Here is a 23464-nt window from a genome sequence, read left to right as displayed (position 1 = left end):
CAATTTACTTTGGCCATCTCCTCTCTCAAACCACTGTAATTTCCCTTACTCCACTGAAGTATTGCTACATCAGACTTTACATTCTTCCTATCAAATTTCAAGTTGAACACAATCATATTGTGATCACTGGTTCCTCGGGGTTCGTTTACATTAAGCTCCCTAATGGCCTCTGGTTCATTACATAACACTCAATCCAGTATAGGTGATCCCCTAGTAGGCTCAATGACAAACAGCTCTGAAAAGCTATCTCTTAGGCATTCAACAAGCTCATTCTCTTGAGATCCAATACCATCCTAATTTTCCCAATCAACTAGCATGTTAAAATCTCCCATGACTACCATAACGTTGTTCTTTACACTCACCTTTTCTATTTTCTTTTGTAACCTGTGGTCCACATCCCAGCCACTGTTGGGAGGCCTGTATGTAACTGCCATCAATGCCCTCTTAAGGGGAACATGACAGGAAAGTCGTCAGTGTGTGAAATGAGCTGCCAATACAAGGTGGTGCATGCGATTTCAACGTTTAAGCCAAGTGTGGACAAAAACATGAAAGGGTAGGGGATAGAGGGCTATGGTCCTGGTGTAGGTCAATGAAAGTAGGCTGTTTGAATGGTTTTGGAATGGACTAGTTTGTCCGAAGGGCCTGTTTCTCTGCTGTACTTTTCCAAGACTCTTTGACTCTATTTAATGTACCTGGGCAGGTCTCCAATTATTGACCCTCCATGAAGAAATTCTCTCCGAGAGAGGCTGGTTCTCTAGAAGAATTCCCTGACTTTGTCCATCCTGGAAGATGGCAAGAAATAATGAAATCCAGGGGTGTTTAAGTTAACGGATATTCTGCTGTGGTGAATTCAATCTGGTGCAATTTCATTCCAAGATCAAAGGTCTGAGGCCAGTCCTTTGGTCAGGATGGCACTTCAGGACCCAACTCTACTGTTCCTTAGTCTGTCTGACAGTGACACATTATAAGCCAAAGGAACTCAGCAGGTCAGGTAGCATCTCTGGAGAGAAATGGACACAGACTGTGCATTTCTCTGCATTGGTGCTGCCTGAGCTGTTGAGTTCCTCCAGCACTGTGCACTTCTCCAGATTTCAGCATCTGCAGTCTTTTGTGTCTCCATGAGACAGTAAGCTTTCCCCTCACCAACCCAGCATGCAGCACTAATTTTAGGCTAACAGACAGGATTGGGCTGGGTTGTGTAGCTCACAGCTCTGATTCTCCAGAGGACAAAGATTGGCTGGGAGCAACCTGGAGCCAATTGGCAATGCCATATATGGTGGCAAGGTCTAACTGACTGGCTTTATGTCATATAGATGGGACAGACTAGCCCCACCTGCACAACTGTGGAGAATTGTCCACAGGAGGTAGAGTCACACCCCCAGGTTTGTCCCCTGCTGAAGCTGCCAGAGTGTTGGAATGTTTCTGAATGGCACCAATTATATTAATATTAAATAAATAGATATTTTCATTTAATAAATATTTAACATATAATATCATTTGAAAATACTTATAAATGAACAAATTCATCTAAACACAAACTCACAGAATCAAGTAATTTACTTTCTTCCACCCTTTCCTCCACACCCTGTAAATTCCCCAGTGAAATGAGTGACCTCGCACCAGGACCACCAACAGTTTTTCCAACTGTCAATGCCGGGAATATCAGTGTATTCCTACAAAATCCTGGTTGTACGTGTAGAGTGCAGTAATTGAGAGTGCCAGCAGATTCACCTCCTGTAAATGCCAGCAAGCTGGGAATTTCACCTTAGGAAACACAGCACTGGAAGTCCTTTATTTATTCACATTTCACATAGGGAAATTCCAGCTGTTCTCTTTTTTTTGGTCTCCGCATGGTAATTTTGATTCAAGAATGCAAACAAGTTTGAGATGCAACTGAATTAATACATATATCCCTTTGTGAAGTTGCCCTTATGGAGTGAACTCTCTGACAGAGTCCAAACTCCACAGAAAATTGGCTTCCTCATTAATCTTGACCAAGCGAGCCATTGACATGGTCCACTGGATAACACTGATCAGTAGTTTCAATGTCTAGTCTCACCCCGGACCCACTGTGCTGAGATTCATTAGAAGTCATCGACATGTTTCACAACACAATTCAGTGCATTTTACACCATGACAGTAAACAGACCATAATACTCACTGTGGGGTAGATTCCATGGCTTCCTGTTCTTGCAGAAAATTGACAAACCATTTTTATGTCAGAGGCAATGAACAAATACTTTTTCTCTTAGTTGTTTTAGTGGGAGAAGTACTCTAATTATTTGCATGGAAACATGTTATTGATCTTCGTCTGGCCCACTCACCTTTAATCCCAAAGTTTTCATATTATTTCTGAATTCGTTTCCTTGGCTGTGTTTGACTCAGAGTGGACAATACAGCAAGTTCACAGGTGTATTTACTAATTCTCAAATTAATGGTGCCAGAATCCAGATCCATCTGCTGGTACACTGTGTCTCATTCTCCAGTGAGACACCCTGTTCCACCAGGCCTTGTCTGTTCATTGGAAAGGCCTCAGTTTCCAGATGTCTAGCCATGAGTCTGGTTTCCATTCCCAGACAACAAGCCCTTCCCAGTCCCTTTTCCCTCACCAGCCTCTGTGAGCTGCACATTACCCACACCTTCCTCCCCTGTTTCCCATCTCCTCCCCCTTATTCCATGCTCCACAGTCCTCTCGTATCAGCTTCCATCTGCCTCAGCCCATTGCCTCTTCCACCTATCACAGCCCAGCTTCTCACGTCATTCCCTCCCTTTCACACGTACCCACTCTCCTCCCGTGGATTCACTTATAGACCAGAGAGCCTTACGTCTGTGGTGGGAAAGCTGTTGGAAAGGATTCTTAGAGATAGGATCTATGGGCATTTAGAGAATCATGGTCTGATCAGGGACAGTCAGCATGGCTTTGTGAAGGGCAGATCGTATCTAACAAGCCTGATAGAGTTCTTTGAGGAGGTGACCAGGCATATAGATGAGGGTAGTGCAGTGGATGTGATCTACATGGATTTTAGTAAGGCATTTGACAAGGTTCCACATGGTAGGCTTATTCAGAAAATCAGAAGGCATGGGATCCAGGGAAGTTTGGCCAGGTGGATTCAGAATTGGCTTGCCTGCAGAAAGCAGAGTGTCGTGGTGGAGGCAGTACATTCGAATTGGAGGGTTGTGACTAGTGGTGTCCCACAAGGATCGGTTCTGGGACCTCTATTTTTCATGACTTTTATTAATGACCTGGATGTGGGGATGGAGGAGGGGGTTGGCAAGTTTGCAGACGACACAAAGATTGGAGGAATAGAGTTTAAGAGTCATGGGGTAATGATGCAGCTCTGTAAAACTCTGGTTCGGCCACACTTGGAGTACTGTGTCCAGTTCTGGTCCCCTCACTATAGGAAGGATGTGGAAGGGTACAGAGGAGATTTACCAGGATGCTGCCTGGTTTAGAGAGTATGCATTATGATCAGACATTAAGGGAGCTAGGGTTTTACTCTCTGGGGGGAAGGAGGATGAGAGGAGACATGATAGAGGTATACAAGATATTAAAAGGAATAGATAGAGTGGATAGCCAGCGCTCCTTCCCCAGGGCACCACTGCTCAATACAAGAGGACATGGCTTTAAGGTAAGGGGTGGGAAGTTCAAGGGGGATATTAGTGGAAGGTTTTTCACTCAGAGAGTGGCTGGTGCGTGGAATGCACTACCTGAGTCAGTGGTGGAGGCAGATACACTAGTGAAATTTAAGAGACTACTTGACAGGTACATGGAGGAAATTGAGGTGGGGGGTTATATGGGAGGCAGGATTTAAGGGTCGGCACAACATTGTGGGCCGAAGGGCCTGTACTGTGCTGTACTGTTCTATGTTCTACCAGCTGTCGCTCCTCCCTCTACCCCAGTCTTTTACTCTTCTGCCCTTTTCCTTTCCTGTTCTCATGAAGGGTCTTAGAACGAAACATAGACAGTTCATTTCAAATTATAGATGCTAGCTGACCTGTTGAGTTCCTCCAGCATTTTGTTTTTGTTGCTTCTTTTCCTTGCTGTATCTGGTAAAATGATCAAACGATATTTGCTCCTGACAAAAATTTCACAAGCAGATATCAAGAATCTTCCCCCTATTTGTTTTAATGGGAGATTCACTCTTCACTGGGTGAAAGAAATCTCATGATTCTCACAACCTCTCATCATTTTACATGAAATTATTTGAAGATAATCAGAAATTCTTGTCTTCCCCACTTACCTTTGATTCCAAATATTTCATATTGCTTCACGATTTTCTGTGCTTGAGTTAAAGTGAATAATCCTGCAAATTTAAAGTTGGGTCCATTAATTATCAGATTACCAGTACTATAATCCAATCTCATTTCCTGGTACAAGTTAAGCGATCTCCAGTCATCGTTCCAATTTCCAATCCACTGTCCTGAGATTCTGGTGAAAGTCCACATTTGGTAGGTGTGCTGCTCTGAGTGTGGTTTCCATTCCAAGACAAAAGTGCCATTTCCAGGATTGTCTGGTCTTTCGAGTATAATGACATCATAATTTTTTTCCAAGAAATAAACCTGATCTCTGTTTTCTGTATAAAGAGAAACAACAACAACTGAATGAATATTTAAGACATATTTCCTTTACCCCAAGTAGGTCATTAATGTTGAACTTTTTTTTCCCATTCTTTTTGATCTTCTACAGAACCTTCAGTGAGGCAGATGCAGCTTGTGAAGATCTGTCTGTCTAGAATAACCCAGCTGAATCCAAAGATATTTCATGACAGGAGAGGAGCAAGTTGAAGACAGACTGAGGTGGAAGATGGTTGTGCTGGATCTCCATCTGCTCTACCCTGTGACGGGGTTTCTTGAGATGCGTGGGGATCAGGTGGATCCTGCACACACCACACTGCACTGCTAGCCCTTGTCAGGCAAGACCTGAGACAGAATCAACTCGCTCCTTTATCCAGAATTGAACTAAAACGGCTTTATTTCTTACATCCTTCACTGACATGAGGAGTAAAAATATTTATGTTATATGTCTGTCTGAATGTGCAATGTGCAATTTATAGTAATTTATAATAAATAATATGTACAACAGGGAAGTCAATATAACATAGAAATTCAGTTGTGTCAGCATGAATTAATCAGTCTGATGGCCTGGTGGAAGGAGCTGTTCCGGAGCCTGTTGGTCCTGGCTTTTATGCTGCGGTACTGTTTCCTGGATGGCAGCAGCTGGAACAGTTTGTGATTGAGGTGACTAGGTCCGCAATGATCCTTTGGGCCCTTTTTATGCATCTGTCTCTTTAAATATCCTGAATAGTGGGAAGTTCACATCTACAGATGCAGTGTGCTGTCAGCTCCACTCTCTGCAGAGTCCTGCAATTGAGGGAAGTACAGTTCCCGTACCAGGTAGTGATGCAGCCAGTCAAGATGCTCTCAATTGTGCCCCTGTAGAAAGTACTTAGGATCTGGGACTCATGCCGAACCTCTTCAACTGTCTGAGGTGAACGAGGAGCCGTTGTGCTTTTTTCACCACACAGCCAGTATGTACAGACCACATGAGATCCTTGGCGATGTGTATGTTGAGGAACTGAAAGCTGCTCACTTAATCAATCCCAGATCCATTGCTATCAATAGGAGTTAGCCAGTCTCCATTCCTCCATTCCTCCCGTAGTCCACAAGCAGCTCCTTTGTTTTTGTGACACTGAGGAAGAGAATGTTTTCTTAACATCACTGTGTCAGGGTGATGATTTCTCTGTAGGCTGCCTTTTTATTATTTTAGATAAGGCCAATCAATGTAGTATCATCAGCAAATATAATTAGCAGATTGGAGCTGTGGGTGGTGACACAGTGATGAATATACAGAGCATAAAGGAGGGGGCTTAGGACACAGCTCTGAGGGGCACCTGTGTTGAAATTCAGAGGGGTGGATGTGAGGGAGCCCACTCTTACCACCTGCCAGCGATCTGAGAGGAAGTCCAGGATCCAGCTACACAAGGCAGGGTGAAGGCCAAGGTCTCTGAGCTTCTTGTCGTCTGGAGGGAAGTATAATGTGGAATGCTGAACTGTCATCTAAGAACAGCATTCTCACGTAAGCATCCTTTTCCTCCAGATGTGTAAGGACGGTGTGTAGAGCTGTGGCTTTTGTGTTATCTGTTGATCAGTTGTGTCAGTTGGTGAATTGTAGGGGTTCTAGTGTGGGTGATAGTCCTTGACCAGCCTCTCAAAGCACTTGCTTATTTTTGAGGAGAGTGCTTCAGGACTCCGGTCGTTCAGACATGTTACTTTGGTCTTTTTAGGTACAGGAACAATGGTGGATGTTTTGAAGCAGGAGGGCACTCTACACTGGGAGAGGGAGAGATTAAAAATGTCTATAAACACATCTGACAGCTGTGCTACGCACACTCTGAGTACCCGCCCTGGGATGTTGTCCAGTCCCACAGCCTTGTGACTGTCCGCTCATCCTGCGTACTTCAGTCTCAGAGATGACCAAGGTGTAGGTCGCTTCGATGGCTCTCCTCAGGGACGCAATGGTGGCAACATTGAACTGAGTGTAAAAAAGATTTATCTCATCTGCCAGAGAGGCAACAATGTTGGAAACTCCACTGTGTTTAGCTTTGAAGTCTGCTATGGCATGCAGACCTTGCCATAAGCTACGTGTGTTGGTGGAGAGTTGTATCTGGATCTTGTTCCTGTAGTGTTATTTTGCTGCCTTGATGACTTTGGGTAGATCGTAGTTGCATTTCTTGAGTTCCTGTTGGTTCCTGACGGCGTAAGCTCTGTCTCGCGTGGTAAGTGCGGCACGCACAAAACTGTTGATCCAGGGTTTCTGGTTTGGATAGACCCCGACCGATTTTTGAGGGACAACATCCTCAATACACTTCCAGATGAAGCTTGTGAGTCATCCTCATCCGGATAAAACTCGGAGTCAACCTCATCACAAAAGACATTCCAGTTGATGTCATCAAAGCAATTCTGTAACATAGAGACCAATTGGTTGGACCAACAGTGGACGGTTTTAACTATGGGTGCCTCTTGTTTCAGCTTCTGGCTGTACTCAGCAGCAGGAAGATGGAGAAATGATCGGATTTTCCAAACGGTGGGTGGAGGAGCGCTTTATAAGCGTTGTGGAAGGGAGAGTAGCAGTGGTCGAGTATGCTGTCTCCCCATGTGCCCACTTGGATGTGTTGACAAAACTTCGGAGCGACCATAGGCAGTGATGGTCAGTGAGGCCTGGCCTAGGCCATTCCACATTGGGAATGGAGGTTAAAAATCTGTTCTTGATTTGGAAGAATTCATGAACGCCATGAAGAGGGTGCGCCATCATCCCACCAGCGTAAACAGAGCCTCGAACCATTTGATGAACATGCGTCAAGGTAGTTGGTCAGCAGTCAACTGTGCTACTGAGTTTCGGCCTTTGGGTGAGGACTGTGGCTGGAACGGGGAAGCTTTGGCCCCCTCTGTATTGCCACGGATTCTGAATTGAATTCATGGATGCCTTTGCCTTAGGAAAGCTGGTAAAGGTCTTAGAGGCTCCAATTGATCAGTTCATCAGCTTCAATAATCACTTGGCTGAACACTTTCTCCAGAGGTTGAAGAGGACTTGCCCAAGCCTCGCTTCATTGCTCCATTTCTGCCCTCATTCAATGACCAGCATGTCTCCTGCACAAGATCCTGTCGAGCCAATGCAAATCGGCTGCACAAGACTCTCACTGATGAGAGGTCTAGGTGTCGGAGTCGAGATTATTGCTATTACTGTAGGGAAACAGGTCACATGCAGGCTGAATGTCCGAATACTCCCCTATTGGCATTTATAAAAGCAATTCCTACTGCAGGATCTGCCCAGACAAAAGGGGGGTTGCAGCCATTGGAAAAACTGCTAAGATTGTGCAGTGTCAAGCAGACTGTGATGGTAGAAGCCACTACTCCCAATCCTACTGATTCTGGTGTCAAGCTGAAAGCAGAGATCTTCTAGATATAACCCTTCCATGAACTGAAAGGATGGGAAAATCATTGCATTATCAAGTCGTTGCAAGAGGGAATGTGTTTGCTTTGGTATTCTGACCCCCAGACTCCCCTGGGGCCTCGGCCGACAAGGAGGCAGACTTTTGCTCAGAGTAGCCTGGAGCCTTTGGAAGACCCAATTCAGCGTCCAAGGGAAAACAAGCCAGCTCCAGTCAACAGTACCATGTGTGTCCCGACCATGTCTAGTCGGGGGTGCACTGGAACTGCAGAGAGAGGGTAATTATTTCAGAAGCAAGCCAAAAGGCCCACCAAGGTGGTGCTCAAGCGGTCTGAAGCCCTAGTAGCCAAGCCTAAGGGAACCCATCGCCATGCCCATCTAAGAGAAAGGCTCCTAAATGTAGTCGCTTGACAGCCTAGTCCCAGGAGCACGAAGTCCATTTGTAGTGCTTCATTAGCATTGTCTGAGGATAAGGATGAGGATTTGAAGACTGATTTGTTCTCTGTCTGAACAAAAGATTCTTGTAAACCTATGGAAGAGACTCTACCGAATCACCCCTGCTACCTAAGGAGCCCCAGGAGTTATCCTAACCAGATAACCATATAACCATTACAGCACAGAAACAGGCCATCTTGGCCCTTCTAGTCCGTGCCGAACTCTTACCCTCACTTAGTCCCACCGAACTGCACTCAGCCCATAACCCTCCATTCCTTTCCTGTCCATATAGCTGACCAGTTTAACTTTAAACGACAACATTGAACCTGCCTCAACCACTTCTGCTGGAAGCTCATTCCAAACAGCCACCACTCTCTGAGTAAAGAAGTTACCCCTCATGTTACCCATAAACTTTTGCCCTTTAACTCTCAACTCATGTCTTCTTGTTTGAATCTCCCTCACTCTCAATGGAAAAAGCCTATCCACATCAACTCTATCCGTCCATCTCATAATCTTAAATACCTCTATCAAGTTCCCCCTCAACCTTCTACGTTCCAAACAATAAAGACCCAACTTGTTCAACCTTCCTCTCTAACTTAGGTGATGAAACCCAGGTAACATTCTAGTAAACCTTTTCTTTCTCTCTCTATTTTGTTGACATCTTTCCTACAATTTTGAGACCAAAACTGTAAACAGTACTCCAAATTTGGCCTCACCAATGCCTTATACAATTTCAATATTACATCCCAACTCCTATACTCAATGCTCTGATTTGTAAAGACCAGCATACCAAAAGCATTCTTCACCACCCTATCCACATGAGATTCCACCTTCAGGGAACTATGTACCATTATTCCTAGATCTCTCTGTTCTACTGCATTCTTCAATGCCCTACCATTTACCACGTATGTCCAATTTTGATTAGTCCTACCAAAGTGTAGCATCTCACATTTATCAGCATTAAACTCCATCTGCCATCTTTCAGCCCACTCTTCCAACTGGCCTAGATATCTCTGCAAGCTTTGAAAACCTACTTCATTATCCACAACTACACCTATCTTAGTATCATTTGCATACTTACTCATCCAATTTACCACCCCATCATCCAGATCATTAATGTATATGACGAATAACACTGGACCCAGTACAGATTCCTGAGTCACACCACTAGTCACCAGGCTCCAATCTGACAAACAGTCTTCCACCACTACTCTCTGGCGCCTCCCATCCAGCCACTGCTGAATCCATTTTACTACTTCAATATTAATACCTAACGATTGAACCTTCCTAACCAACCATCCATGCGGGACCTTGTCAAAGACCTTACTGAAGTCCATATAGACAACATCCACCGCAGTACCCTCATCAACATTCCTAGTAACCTCTTCAAAAAATTCAATAAGCTTTGTCAAACATGACCTTCCACGCACAAATCCATGTTGATTGTTCCTAATCAGACCCTGTCTATCCAGATAATTATATATACCATCTCTAAGAATACTTTCTATCCATTTACCCACCACCGATGTCAAACTTACAGGCCGATAATTGCTAGGTTTACTCTTAGAACCCTTTTTAAACAATGGAACAACATGAGCAATATGCCAATCCTCCGGCACCATCCCCGTTTCTAAAGACATTTGAATATTTCTGTCAAAGCCCCTGCTATTTCCACACTAACTTCCCTCCATGTCTAAGGGAATATCCTGTCAGGACCCGGAGACTTATCCACCTTTATATTCCTTAAAAGCTCCAGTACCACTTCTTCTTTAATCATCATAGTTTCCATAACTTCCCTACCCATTTCCCTTATCTTACACAATTCAATATCCTTCTCCTTAGTGAATACCGAAGAAAAGAAATTGTTAAGAATCTCCCCCATTTCTTTTGGCTCCACACATAGCCGTCCACTCTGATTCTCTCAGGGACCAATTTTATCCCTCACTATTCTTTTGCTATTTGTATAACAGTAGAAACCCTTGTGATTTATTTTCACCTTACTTGCCAAAGCAACCTCATATCTTCTTTTAGCCTTTCTAATTTCTTTCTTCAGGTTCTTTTTACATTCTTTATATCCCTCGAACACCTCATTTATTCCATGCTGTCTATATTTATTGTAGATCTCTCTTTTTTTCTGAACCAAGTTTCCAATATCCTTTGAAAACCATTGCTCTCTCAAACTTTTAACCTTTCCTTTCAACCTAACAGGAACATGAAGATTCTGCACTCTCACAATTTCACCTTTAAATGACCTCCATTTCTCTATTACATCCTCCCATGAAACAAATTGTCCCAGTCCACTCCTTCTAAATCCTTTCACATCTCCTCAAAGTTAGCCTTTCTCCAATCAAAAATCTCAACCCTGGGTCCAGATCCATCCTTCTCCATAATTATATTGAAACTAATAGCATTGTGATCACTGGACCCGAAGTTCTCCCCAACACAAACTTCTGTTATCTGACCTATCTCATTCTCTAACAGGAGATCCAACACTGCCACTTCTCTGATTGGTACCTCTAAGTATTGCTGCAAAGAGGAATGTTCAGGAGCAGTTGTAACACCCAAGCCAGTTGAAATCCCTTCCATCTACAAGGGTTTGGAAGAAGTGCTGTGCTGTGGAAAGCGACCAATGAGTGAGTGGGCCAGTGAAGGAGTGGAGCTTTGAGGCTTTGACTCGAGAGATTCAAGCAGTTTTGGCCGTTGGACTGTGCAATCAAGTTAATCAAGATTTGAATAGCTCAGTAGAAAGCAGTTGATTAGACAATCAAGATTTGAATAGCTCAGACAACAGAAAGCAGCTGATTGGGCAATCGAGGTCAGGTGACAAAGCAGTTTGAAAAGCTCAAATAAATAGAGAGGTAGCTCAATAAATAGAGAGGTAGCTCAAGCGGAGCGGCCAGTGAGTGAGTGGGCCAGTGAACGAGTGGAGCTTTAAGGCTTTGACTCGAGAGGCTTCGACGAGAAGAGGCGGAGGACGAGCTTGCTCCCAGTTAGGCTTTACAATGTCTCCTAAAAAGGTGATGTGCCTCTCATGTGAGATGTGGCAGTTTTGGGGGAACTCCCCTCTCCCGCAGAGTCACATCTGCCAGAAGAGCATGCAGCTGAGCGATCTGGAAGACTGTGTAAGGAACCTGGAGCAGCAGCTGGATGACCTTCGGCACATGAGGGAGAATGAGACAGTCAGAGGTGAGAGCTACAGGGAGGTAGTCACAACTAGGCTGCCGGAAGCAGGTCGTTGGGTGTCAGTCAAGGGGGGAAAGCGAAGGTGAGTAGACAGGTAGTGCAGAGCACCCCTGTAGCCATTCCCCTGAATAATAAGTTTACCGTCCTCGATACTGTGATGGTAAGAATTGGAGGAGATGGCAGTTGAATGCGTGGCTGAGGAGTTGGTGTAGGGGGCAGGGTTTTAGATTTTTGAATCATTGGGATCTCTTCTGGGGAAGGTGGGACCTGTACAGTTTGGATGGGTTGCACCTGAACTCGAAGGGGAGCAATGTCCTTGCAGGTAGGTTTGCTAGCATGGTTCGGGAGGGTTTAAACTAATTTGCGAGGGGGATGGGACCCGGAATGATAGAACAGTGAAAGAAGTGCATGGAGTAAAGCCAGATCTAACATACAGAGAGACTTTAAGGAAAGAGAAACAGAATAAAGGGTGTAAAGGTAGTAAGGTAGAAGGGCTAAAGTGCATGTACTTCAATGCAAGAAGAATCAGGAACAAAGGTGATGAACTGAGAGCTTGGAAACATACATGGAATTATGATGTAGTGGCCATTACAGAAACTTGGCTGGCACCAGGGCAGGAATGGATTCTCAATAATCCTGGATTCCAGTGCTTTAAAAGGGATAGAGAAGGGGGAAAAAGGGGAGGAGGGGTAGTATTACTGGTCAGGGATACTATTACAGCTACAGAAAGGGTGAGTAATGTAACAGGAAGGGAGCAGTTACTCTATTGGGGGTATTCTATAGGCCCCCTGGTATCAGCAGAGATACAGAGGAGCAGATTGGGAGGCAGATTTTGGAAAGGTGCAAAAATAACTGGGTTGTTATCATGGGTGACTTTAACTTCCCTAATATTGATTGGCACCTGATTAGTTCCAAGGGTTTAGACGGGGCAGAGTGTGTAAAGTGTATCCAGGACGGATTCCTGTCACAGTATGTTGACAGGCCGACTAGGGGGAATGACATACTAGATCTAGTATTAGGTAACAAACCGGGTCAGGTCACAGATCTCTCAGTGGGTGACCATCTGGGGGACAGTGACCACCGCTCCCTGGCCTTCAGCATTATCATGGAAAAGGCTAGAATCAGAGAGGACAGAAAAAAATTTAATTGGGCAAGGGCAAATTATGAGGCTATAAGGCTAGAACTTGCAGGTGTGAATTGGGATGATGTTTTTGCAGGGAAATGTACTATGGACACGTGGTGGATGTTTAGAGATCTCTTGCAGGACGTTAGGGATAAATTTGTCCCGGTGAGGAAGATAAAGAATGGTACGGTGAAGGAACCATTGGTGACAAGTGAGGTGGAAAATCTAGTCAGGTGGAAGAAGGCAGCATACATGAGGTTTAGGAAGCAAGGATCAGATGGGTCTATTGAGGAATGTAGGGTAGCAAGATAGGAGCTTAAGAAGGGGCTGAGAAGAGCAAGAAGGGGGCATGAGAAGGCCTTGGTGAGTAGGGTAAAGGAAAACCCCAGGGCATTCTTCAATTATGTGAAGAACAAAAGGATGACAGGAGTGAAGGTAGGACTGATTAGAGATAAAGGTGGGAAGATGTGCCTGGAGGCTGTGGAAGTGAGTGAGGTCCTCACAGAATACTTCTCTTCGGTATTCACCAATGAGAGGGAAATTGATGACGGTGAGGACAATATGAGTGAGGTTGATGTTCTGGAGCATGTTGATATTAAGGGAGAGGAAGTATTGGAGTTGTTCAAATATATTAAGATGGATAATTTCCCGGGGCCTGACAGAATATTTCCTAGGCTGCTCCACTAGGCATAGGAAGAGAATGCTAAGCCTCTGGCTAGGATCTTTATGTCCTTGTTGTCTACGGGAATGGTACCGGAGGATTGAGGGAGGTGAATGTTGTCCCCTTGTTCAAAAAAGATAGTAGGGATAGTCCGGGTAATTATAGACCAATAAGCCTTACGTCTGTGGTGGGAAAGCTGTTGGAAAAGATTCTTAGAGATAGGATCTATGGGCATTCAGAGAATCATGGTCTGATCAGGGACAGTCAGCATGGCTTTGTGAAGGGCAGACCATGTCTAACAAGCCTGATAGAGTTCTTTGAGGAGGTGACCAGGCATATAAATGAGGGTAGTGTAGTGGATGTGATCTACATGGATTTTAGTAAGGCATTTGACAAGGTTCCACACGGTAGGCTTATTCAGAAAGTCAGAAGCCATGGGATTCAGGGAAGTTTGGCCAGGTGGATACAGAATTTGCTGGCCTGCAGAAGGCAGAGTGTCATGGTGGAAGGAGCACATTTGGATTGGAGGGTTGTGACTTATGCTGTCCCACAAGGATTTGTTCTGGGACCTCTATTTTTTATGATTTTTATTGACGACCTAGATGTGGGGGTAGAAGAGTGGGTTGGCAAGTTTGCAGACAACACAAAGGTTGCTGGTGTTGTAGATAGTGTAGAGGATTGTCGAAGATTGCAGAGAGACATTGATAGGATGCAGAAGTGGGTTGAGAAGTGGCAGATGGAATTCAACCCAGAGAAGTGTGAGGTGGTACACTTTGGAAGGAGAAACTCCAAGGCAGAGTACAAAGTAAATGGCAGGATACTTGGTAGTGTGGAGGAGCAGAGGGATCTTGGGGTACATGTCCACAGATCCTTGAAAGTTGCCTCACAGATAGATAGGGTAGTTAAGAAAGCTTATGGGGTGTTAGCTTTCATCAGTGGAAGGATGGAGTTTAAGAGTCACGAGGTAATGATACAGCTCTATAAAACTCTGGTTTGGCCACACTTGGAGTACTGTGTCCAGTTCTGGTCGCCTCATTATAGGAAAGATGTGGAAGCATTGGAAAGGGTACAGAGGAGATTTACCAGGATTCTGCCTGGTTTATTGAGTATGGATTATGATCAGAGATTAAGGGAGCTAGGGCTTTACTCTCTGGAGAGAAGGAGGATGAGAGGAGACATGATAGAGGTATACAAGATATTAAGAGGAATAGATAGAGTGGATAGCCAGCGCCTCTCCCTCAGGGCACCACTGCTCAATACAAGAGGACATGGCTTTAAGGTAAGGGGTGGGAAGTTCAAGGGGGATATTAGAGGAAGGTTTTTTTACTCAGAGAGTGGTTTGTGCGTGAATGTACTGCCTGAGTCAGTGATGGAGGCAGATACACTAGTGAAGTTTAAGGTGGGGGGTTATATGGGAGGCAGGGTTTGAGGGTCAGCACAACATTGTGGGCCAAAGGGCCTGTACTGTGCTGTACTATTCTATGTTCTGTGTTCTATGTAGGTCTTCAGCAAGGCAAAGGCCACGACTCTTTCACTGCACAACCCTACAATTGTTCAAAAGATCTACTGCCTGGGACTTGTCCACAATGAGGTTGATTGCATGCACTCTCAAGCTTGCAGGGAAGTGCTTTGTAGGAGTATATAAAAGAAGTTCTTGCCATGGGATTCATTCGACCCTCCACCTCAACAGAGGTTGCAGGCTTCTCCTTCATACAGAAAAAGGAAGGGCGGCCTGTGGTCGTGCATTGATTATAGAGAACTGAATTGCATAATGGCCAAGAATTGTTACCCACTTCCACTCATGAACATTGCCTTTGGGATTCTCCAAGGGGCAAGAGCATTCTTAAAGCTGGACTTGTGGAGTGCATACAATCTGGTCCACAGAAAAGAGGGTGACAAGTGGACACTACATTCAACACACTGACAAAGCACTATGAGGCATGCATTTGGCCTCCCAAATGCTCCAGCAGTTTTTCAGGCCTTTATAAATTATGTCCTTCGGGATGTTCTCTATAACTGTGCCTTTGTTAACTTGGATGACAACCTAATTTTCTCAAAGTACGTGGAGGAGCTTGTTGCTAATCTCAGAGAAATTTTAAAGAGACTTCTAGATCATGGACTTTATGTCAAGCTGGAGAAAACCAAATTTCACAAAATCAGCATTTCATTTTTTGGTTTTACCATCTCCAATACCAGTCTCAAGATGGACCCTAGTAAGGCTCAAGCAGTCAGAGATTGGCCACAACCATCCAATATGAAGCAAATCCAATGATTCCTGGGATTTGCCAACTTTTGCAGAAAGTTTACTGGAGTTCTCTTTTCTTTAACCAGTTAAATTTTGTTCTGACCAATCGACCGGGGGTCAAAGAATTAAAAACCGGATGCCTTATCTCATCAGTTCAATGAACCTGAAAGAGAGGAGCAACCTTCCACCATTTTGTCCCAAGTTAAGATGATAGCACTCATACGTTGGGGATTCGACACGCTTGTTCACAAGGCCCAGCCGCAATGGGTGATTCCCAAGAATGGTACTCTGGGTCATCTGTTCATCCCAAGTTTTGTCAGGCCTAAGGTACTTCAATGGGTACACACATCTAGAAGGACCACTCACCCAGGGGTTACCAGGAACTTTGAGTTTATTAAAGAGAAACTACTGATGATTAGGAATGGGTAAAGAGGTCCAACAATACCTGCAGGCTTGCAAGGTGTGTGGCCGGAACAAGGAACACCTCATCCAACCTCATGGGCGCCTTCATCTTCTACCTATTCCGAAAAGACTATGGGCACACATCTCCATGGATTTTGTCATGGGTCTTTCATCTTCCAAACAGAAGACCATCACCATGGTAGATTGTTTTTCAAAAGCCTACAAATTCTTCGTGTTGCGCAAACTGCCGTCAGTGGTGGAAATGGCTGAGCTTGTCCTGCATCCAGTATTCTGGTTCCATGGATTTCCAGTGGAAATTGTGTTGGATCAGGGTCCACCATTCTGTGTGCTTGGCATACAGGGCATTCGGTATGCTGATCAAGACCACAGCGATTCTTTCCTCTGGGTTTCACCTGCAGCTTAACAGCCAGACAGAGTGGGTGAGCCAGGATATGGAAGGAACGCCTGTCGTCAGAGAAACCAGATGAGAGGTGTGACCATTTGATGTGGGCAGAGGTCGCCCACAATACTTTACAGCATTCTGTGCACAGAATGTCCCCGTTCAAATGCCACTTAGGGAATTCTCCACCACCCTTCCCTGAGAAGGAGAATGAGGTTGGTGTTCCTGCAACAGGGCAAAATGGAGTAGGGCAAGAGAGATTTTTTTGGCCTCTACCCACTAGGCTGAAATGAAGGATAATCACAAGAGAAGACAGGGACCAGCTTTGTAGCCTTGGCAATAGGTCTGGCTGTCTACTTAGGATCAGCAACTCTGGATGGAGTCTAGGAAATCGGTGCCCTATTTCACTGGACCTTTCAAGGTTCTCAAGAAAGTTCCCCCAGTAGATTACACTTTGCAAGATCCCAAGACCCTCAAGATCAATCCCACTTTCCACATATCCAAATTAAAACATGGAAGCACCAGTTCTTTAGCCCTGCCACCAGCTCTTTAGCCCCGCCGCCAGATAGGTTTGTCAATGGAAAGAGGTCTTCACTGTAAAAACACTTCTGAATTCACCAACTGTTCAGAGTACTTGGCAGTTCCTCACGGACTGGAAAGGATTTGGACCCGAGAAACTATGCTGGGTTCCAGAAAGGGATATCCCTGATTTAGCTCTTATCCATGACTACCATCATCATCTCTCTGAGCAACCAGGGCTGTCAAGAGTTGGCTGTAGGGGAGGGAGTCCTGTTACAATAAGCACTCAAACGTGCTAGCTTCTGCAATTTAAACACTCTGACTCTCTGGATTGTGGATAGCTGGCACGGCCCTTTTAAAAATGCAGGACCACCCTACTAATTGGCAGTCATGATTTGGTGCCAGGATTTTAATATTTAAAGGGCACCTGAACTGATCAATCGTCAGATCTATGTTGGATTCTCATCCAGTGTCTGGTTTAGAACCCTGTTCCCATTTCAGTCTCGTATCGAGTCTTGGATACTCTAGCACATGCGTCCTGACCATCCTTGCCCAGGTCTCTCATCATACAGAGACCACAGGGTCACTGGATGCTGAAAGCATTTGCACCTGCTTGTCTATCTGCAGTTTGTCATATTTTCAAGGTGCATTGGCATATTATTACACAAATGTTATTAACAAAGCACTCTAACACGATAGAGGCTCCATTTTCTAACAGACCAAAATGTCATTTTGATACTACAAATAAAGGACATCTCTATGTGCTTCAGACAAAAGTTTCCTCCTTTATCATTGAGTGGTGCTACTCCGTCCTAGTTACTCTGTTGTTTTTAATGTTTGTGCAAAATTCCTTGTAATCATCTTTATTCCCATCTACCAAGGGTATTTCATGGAGATTTTTGGCTTTTTGACTAAATTTGAAGTATCTTTTGTCACCTAATGTTTATTAACCCTGCTAATCTCCACTTTTTTTCTCTCTCACGAATCCTGATCATTTCACTTTTAACCATTTCTCACGTGTTTGATGTGGACTTACACAATAACTGTTGCTCTCAAGTAACTTTCCCCAGCTCCTGCATAATACTGTTCTAATTACCGTTTCACTGATTTAGCAATTTGCCCCGAGTTCCAGTCTTCCCAATATAGATAGCAATTTGAATATTTATAGAGTTGTGATTGCTGTTCCCAAAATGCGCCAACTTTCCAGCTCACCCCCCTCCAACACAAACCTCACATGGCAAGGCTCATTTCCAAATATAATGTCCAGTCTGGCCTCTTTTACAATATTCATATACTATGTCAAAAACTGTGTTGGATGCACATAACTAATATGGTGCGATTTAAACATCAGCACTACATTGTTCTGGTCAATATTGAGGTGATTAATAATACCAACTCAAGAACCTGTTACAATTACAATTTTCATAATCTCCTCATGTTCTTTTCCTTTATAAACCATATAAAAATTACAGCACGGAAACAGGCCATCTCGGCCCTTCTAGTCCGTGCCGAACTCCTACTCTCACCTTGTCCCACCGACCTACACTCAGTCCATAACCCTCCATTCCCTTCCTGTCCATATATCTATCCAATTTAACTTTAAACGACAACATTGAACCTGCCTCAACCACTTCTGCTGGAAGCTCGTTCCACACAGCCACCACTCTCAGAGTAAAGAAGTTCCCCCTCATGTTATCCCTAAACTTTTTCCCTTTAACTTTCAACTCATGTCCTCTTGTTTGAATCCCCCCAACTCTCAATGGAAAAAGTCTATCCATGTCAACTCTATCAATCCCCCTCATAATTTTAAACACCTCTATCAAGTCCCCTCTCAACCTTCTGCACTCCAAAGAATAAAGACCTAACTTGTTTTACCTTTCTCTGTAACTTAGGAGATGAAACCCAGGCAACATTTTAGTAAACCTCCTCTGGACTCTCTCAATTTTATTGACATCTTTCCTATAATTCGGTGACCAGAACTGTACACAATACTCCAAATTTGGCCTTACCAATGCCTTATACAATTTCAACATTACAACCCAACTCCTATACTCAATACTCTGATTTATAAAGGCCAGCATACCAAAAGCTTTCTTCACCACCCTATCCACATGACATTCCACCTTCAGGGAACTATGCACCATTATTCCTAGATCCCTCTGTTCTACTGCATTGTTCAATGCCCTGCCATTTACCATGTATGTCCAATTTTGATTAGTCCTACCAAAGTGTAGCACCTCACATTTATCAGCATTAAGCTCCATCTGCCATCTTTCAGCCCACTCTTCCAACTGGCCTGAATCTCCCTGCAAGCTTTGAAAACCTACTTCATTATCCACAACTCCACCTATCTTAGTATCACCTGCATACTTACTCATCCAATTTATCACGCCATCATCCAGATCATTAATATATATGACAAACAACATTGGAACCAGTACAGATCCCTGAGGCACACCACTAGTCACCAACCTCCAATCTGACACACAGTTATCCACCACTACTCTCTGGCATCTCCCATCCAGCCACTGCTGAATCCATTTTAATACTTTGATATTAATGCCTAACGATTGAACCTTCCTAACTAACCTTCTGTGTGGAACCTTGTCAAAGGCCTTACTGAAGTCCATATAGACAACATCCACCGCTTTACCCTTGTCAACTTTCCTAGTAACCTCATCAAAACATTTAATAAGATTTGTCAAACATGACGTTCCAAATCCATGTTGACTGTTCCTAATCAGACCCTGTCTATCCAGATAATTATATATACCATCTCTAAGAATACTTTCCATCAATTTACCCACCACTGATGTCAAACTCACAGGCTGATAATTGTCAGGTTTACTCTTAGAACCCTTTTTAAACAATGGAACCACATGAGCATACGCCAATCCTCCGGCACCATCTCCTTTTCTGATAACATTTGAAATATTTCTGTCAGAGCCCCTGCTATTTCCACGCTAACTTCCCTCAAGGTCCTAGGGAATATTTTGTCTGGACCCGGAGACTTATCCACTTTTATATTCCTTAAAAGCACCAGTACTTCCTCTTCTTTAATCGTTATACTTTCCATAAGTACCCTTCTTGTTTCCTTTACCTTACACAATTCAATATCCTTTTCCTTAGTGAATACCGAAGAAAAGAAATTGCTCACAATCCCCCCCATCTCTTTTGGCTCCGCACATAGCTGTCCACTCTGATTTTCTAAGGGACCAATTTTATCCCTCACTATCCTTTTGCTATTTATGTAACTGTAGAAACCCTTTGGATTTATTTTCACCTTACTTGCTAAAGCTGTGTCTTTTAGCTTTTCTAATTTCTTTTTTAAGATTCTTTTTACATTCTTTATATTCCTCGAGCACCTCATTAACTCGAAGCTGCCTATATTTATTGTAAATCCCTCTCTTTTCCCGAACCAAGTTTCCTATATCTCTTGAAAACCATGGCTCTCTCAAACTTTTAACCTTTCCTTTCAACCTAACAGGAACATAAAGATCCTGTACCCTCAAAATTTCACCTTTAAATGACCTCCATTTCTCTATTACATCCTTCCCATGAAACAAATTGTCCGAATCCACTCCTTCTAAATCCTTTCGCATCTCCTCAAAGTTAGCCTTTCTCCAATCAAAAATCTCAACCCTGGGTCCAGCCCTATCCTTCTCCATAATTATATTGAAACTAATGGTATTGTGATCACTGGACCCGAATTGTTCCCCACCGCGTATCTCTGTTACCTGCCCTATCTCATGCCCTAACAGGAAATCCAACATTGCCCCTTCTCCAGTTGGTACCTCTATGTATTGCTGCAAAAAACTATCTTGCACACATTTGACAAACTCCAAACCATCCAGCCCTTTTACAGAATGGGCTTCCCAGTCTACGTGTGGAAAATTAAGATCTCCCACAATCGCAACCTTGTGCTTACTAGAAATATCTGCTATCTCCTTACAAATTTGCTCCTCCACTTCTCGGTCCCCATTAGGTGGTCTATAATACACCCCGATATGCGTCACAACACCTTTCCTATTCTTCAATTCCATCCAAATAGCCTCCCTGGACGCATCCACTAATCTATCCTGCCAGAGGACCGCTGTTATATTTTCTCTGACAAGCAATGCAACACCTCCCTTCTCTTGCCCCTCCTATTCTATCACACCTGAAGCAACAAAATCCTGGAATATTTAGTTGCCAATCACACCCCTCCTGCAACCACGTTTCACTAGTAGCTACAACATCATATTTCCAGGTATCAATCCATGTTCTAAGCTCATCCACCTTTCTTACAATGCTCCTAGCATTAAAATAGATTCATTTAAGAAACTCTCCACCTCTTACTCTCTTTTTATCCTTAATGGAGTAAACAACTTTGTTATCTTTTTCTTCCTTGTCCCCTACATCTTTGGTCTGAGTGCTCCTGATCTCTGTCCCCTGCCTATCCTCCCTCACACACTGTCTACTAGCTTTCTCTATTTGTGATCTAACCTCCTTTCTCCTAGTCTCTTTAATTTGATTCCCACCCCCCAACCATTCTAGTTTAAAGTCACCTCAGTAGCCCTCGCAAATCTCCCCACTAGGATATTGGTCCCCCTAAGATTCAAGTGTAATCCGTCCTTTTTGTACAGGTCACAACTGCGCCAAAAGAGGTCCCAATGATCCAAAAACTTGAATCCCTGCCCCCTGCTCCAATCCCTCAGCCACGCATTTATCCTCCACCTCATTGCATTCCTACTCTCACTGTCACATAGCACAGGCAATAATCCTGAGATTACTACCTTTGCGGTCCTTTTTCTCAATTCCCTTCCTAACTCCCTATATTTTCCTTTCAGGAACTCTCCCCTTCTCCTACCTATGTCTTTGGTACCTATATGTACGATGACCTCTGGCTCCTCACCCTCCCACTTCAGGATATCTTGGACGCGATCAGAAACATCCCGGACTCTGGCACCAGGGAGGCAAACTACCAACTGGGTCTCCTGACTGCGTCCACAGAATCGCCCCTTGCTATGGAGTCCCCTATTACTACTGCCCTCCTCTTCCTTTCCCTACCCTTCTGAGCTACAGGGCCGGATTCTGTGCCGGAGGCATGGCCACTGTTGCTTCCCCCCAGGTAAGCTGTCCCCCTCAACAGTACTCAAACAGGAGTACCTATTATCAAGGGGCACAGCCACTGTGGTACTGTCTATTACCTGACTCTTCCTCTTCCCCCTCCTAACCGTGACCCACTTGTCTGCCTCCTGTGGCCCCGGTGTGCCCATCTGCCTGTAACTCCTCTCTATCCACTCCTCACTCTCCCTGACCAGATGAAGGTCATCGAGCTGCAGCTCCAGTTCCCCAACGCGGTCTCTTATCTCCCACTGTCTTTGTGGATGGAAGCCGATCTCCTGGTAAATATGGCACGATGTTTGCTATTGTGTTTTTAGCCTCAGACAGTTGCCAGGAGATATCATCATTCTGCAAGGAAATAGTGTTGAATGATTTGTGTGTGTGTAATATTTGCTCTTCCTGTATCAGGCACTCCATATGCCATCCGCAAGTTTGGAGATTGTGGAGGGTTTCAGAGAGGGGTTGGCAAGCTCGAGGAGGTGTTGACAGTTGACTATTGGAAGCAAGAATCAGTTTTCGGTTGGCGTCATCAAAGAGTGCTATAAAATGAGAATTAAGAGGATCCCAGGATAGGTTGTCAGAGGGACCCAGGGGAAAATGTGCAGGAGATGAAGTGAAGAAATTGCGGGTGAGTCTCAAGCTACAAATGGATCAGCAAGGTGAGAGCAGTTCCACTCCGCTGGACTGTGGTGGGGAGTTGTTGGAGGAGATATTGTGGACAACTTATCAAAGTCTGCAGACAGATTGGACAGGATAAAGAGGGAGAGTTTCCCTTAGCAACATGCTCACTGGGACAGGAACTGTGTTGGTGCAGAAGGGAAGAGTCCTGGTGGAAGGAGCTCAGAAATGGAACTCTGTTAATAATGTGATGGATTGTGAGACAGCAGCACATTCAGGGACTCAGAGAGCAATGTAAGTTTGAAAATCGGCAGCGAGTTTACATGGACAATAATAAAACAATGTGGTTGTGATTGGTGAAGAAAAACCACTTACTTTGAGTGGAAACAGGATGAAGTAGTAGAACAAAGAAATTAAACATCAAACCAGCTGGCAAAGTTCTGCAGTGAAACCTCAGCCTCATTTTGTGGGTTTCCTGTAAGAGATGAAGTGCAGTTTTAGACTGAGCAGCAGGAACCCACCGGAGCCCACAGACAGCACGAGTCAGCGCCCCCCACCGCCGAGTTTCACTGTAGAGAGCCTGAAGTGAGTTACAAGTTTGGCAAATTATTCTTCATTAAGCGTGTTACAACAGTGGTGTGCAGGAACATTTCTGGATGCACAACGTTTCGAACCTTGATGTGGAATGGCTACAGCAGCAGAGGACCACAGCAAGCTCCACTCTTGTGAGTAGCAACTGAGACTGAGTGTTTATGTGCATCACTGATGAGGTTGACATTTAGTGCCAACCCTGAATTACTTGTGAATTGAAGGGACTGTGAAAC

At 44.3% G+C, this 23464-nt stretch overlaps 1 long non-coding RNA gene across 1 annotated transcript in view; it reads right to left on the bottom strand.

The window, feature by feature from the left end:
• Positions 1-4270: 4270 nt before the first annotated feature.
• Positions 4271-23464, bottom strand: part of LOC140200889 (uncharacterized) — a 31919-nt gene continuing 12725 nt past the window's right edge. Inside the window, exons 2-3 of the long non-coding RNA XR_011886750.1 lie at positions 23016-23115; positions 4271-4574 (exon numbers count right to left, since the gene is read on the bottom strand). This is a non-coding gene — a long non-coding RNA (uncharacterized lncRNA). The remainder of the gene's footprint in view (positions 4575-23015; positions 23116-23464) is intronic.

Source organism: Mobula birostris, chromosome 7 (assembly GCF_030028105.1).
Source record: "Mobula birostris isolate sMobBir1 chromosome 7, sMobBir1.hap1, whole genome shotgun sequence".
Classification (NCBI taxonomy): domain Eukaryota; kingdom Metazoa; phylum Chordata; class Chondrichthyes; order Myliobatiformes; family Myliobatidae; genus Mobula; species Mobula birostris.
This window is presented reverse-complemented; position numbering and strand designations above follow the sequence as displayed.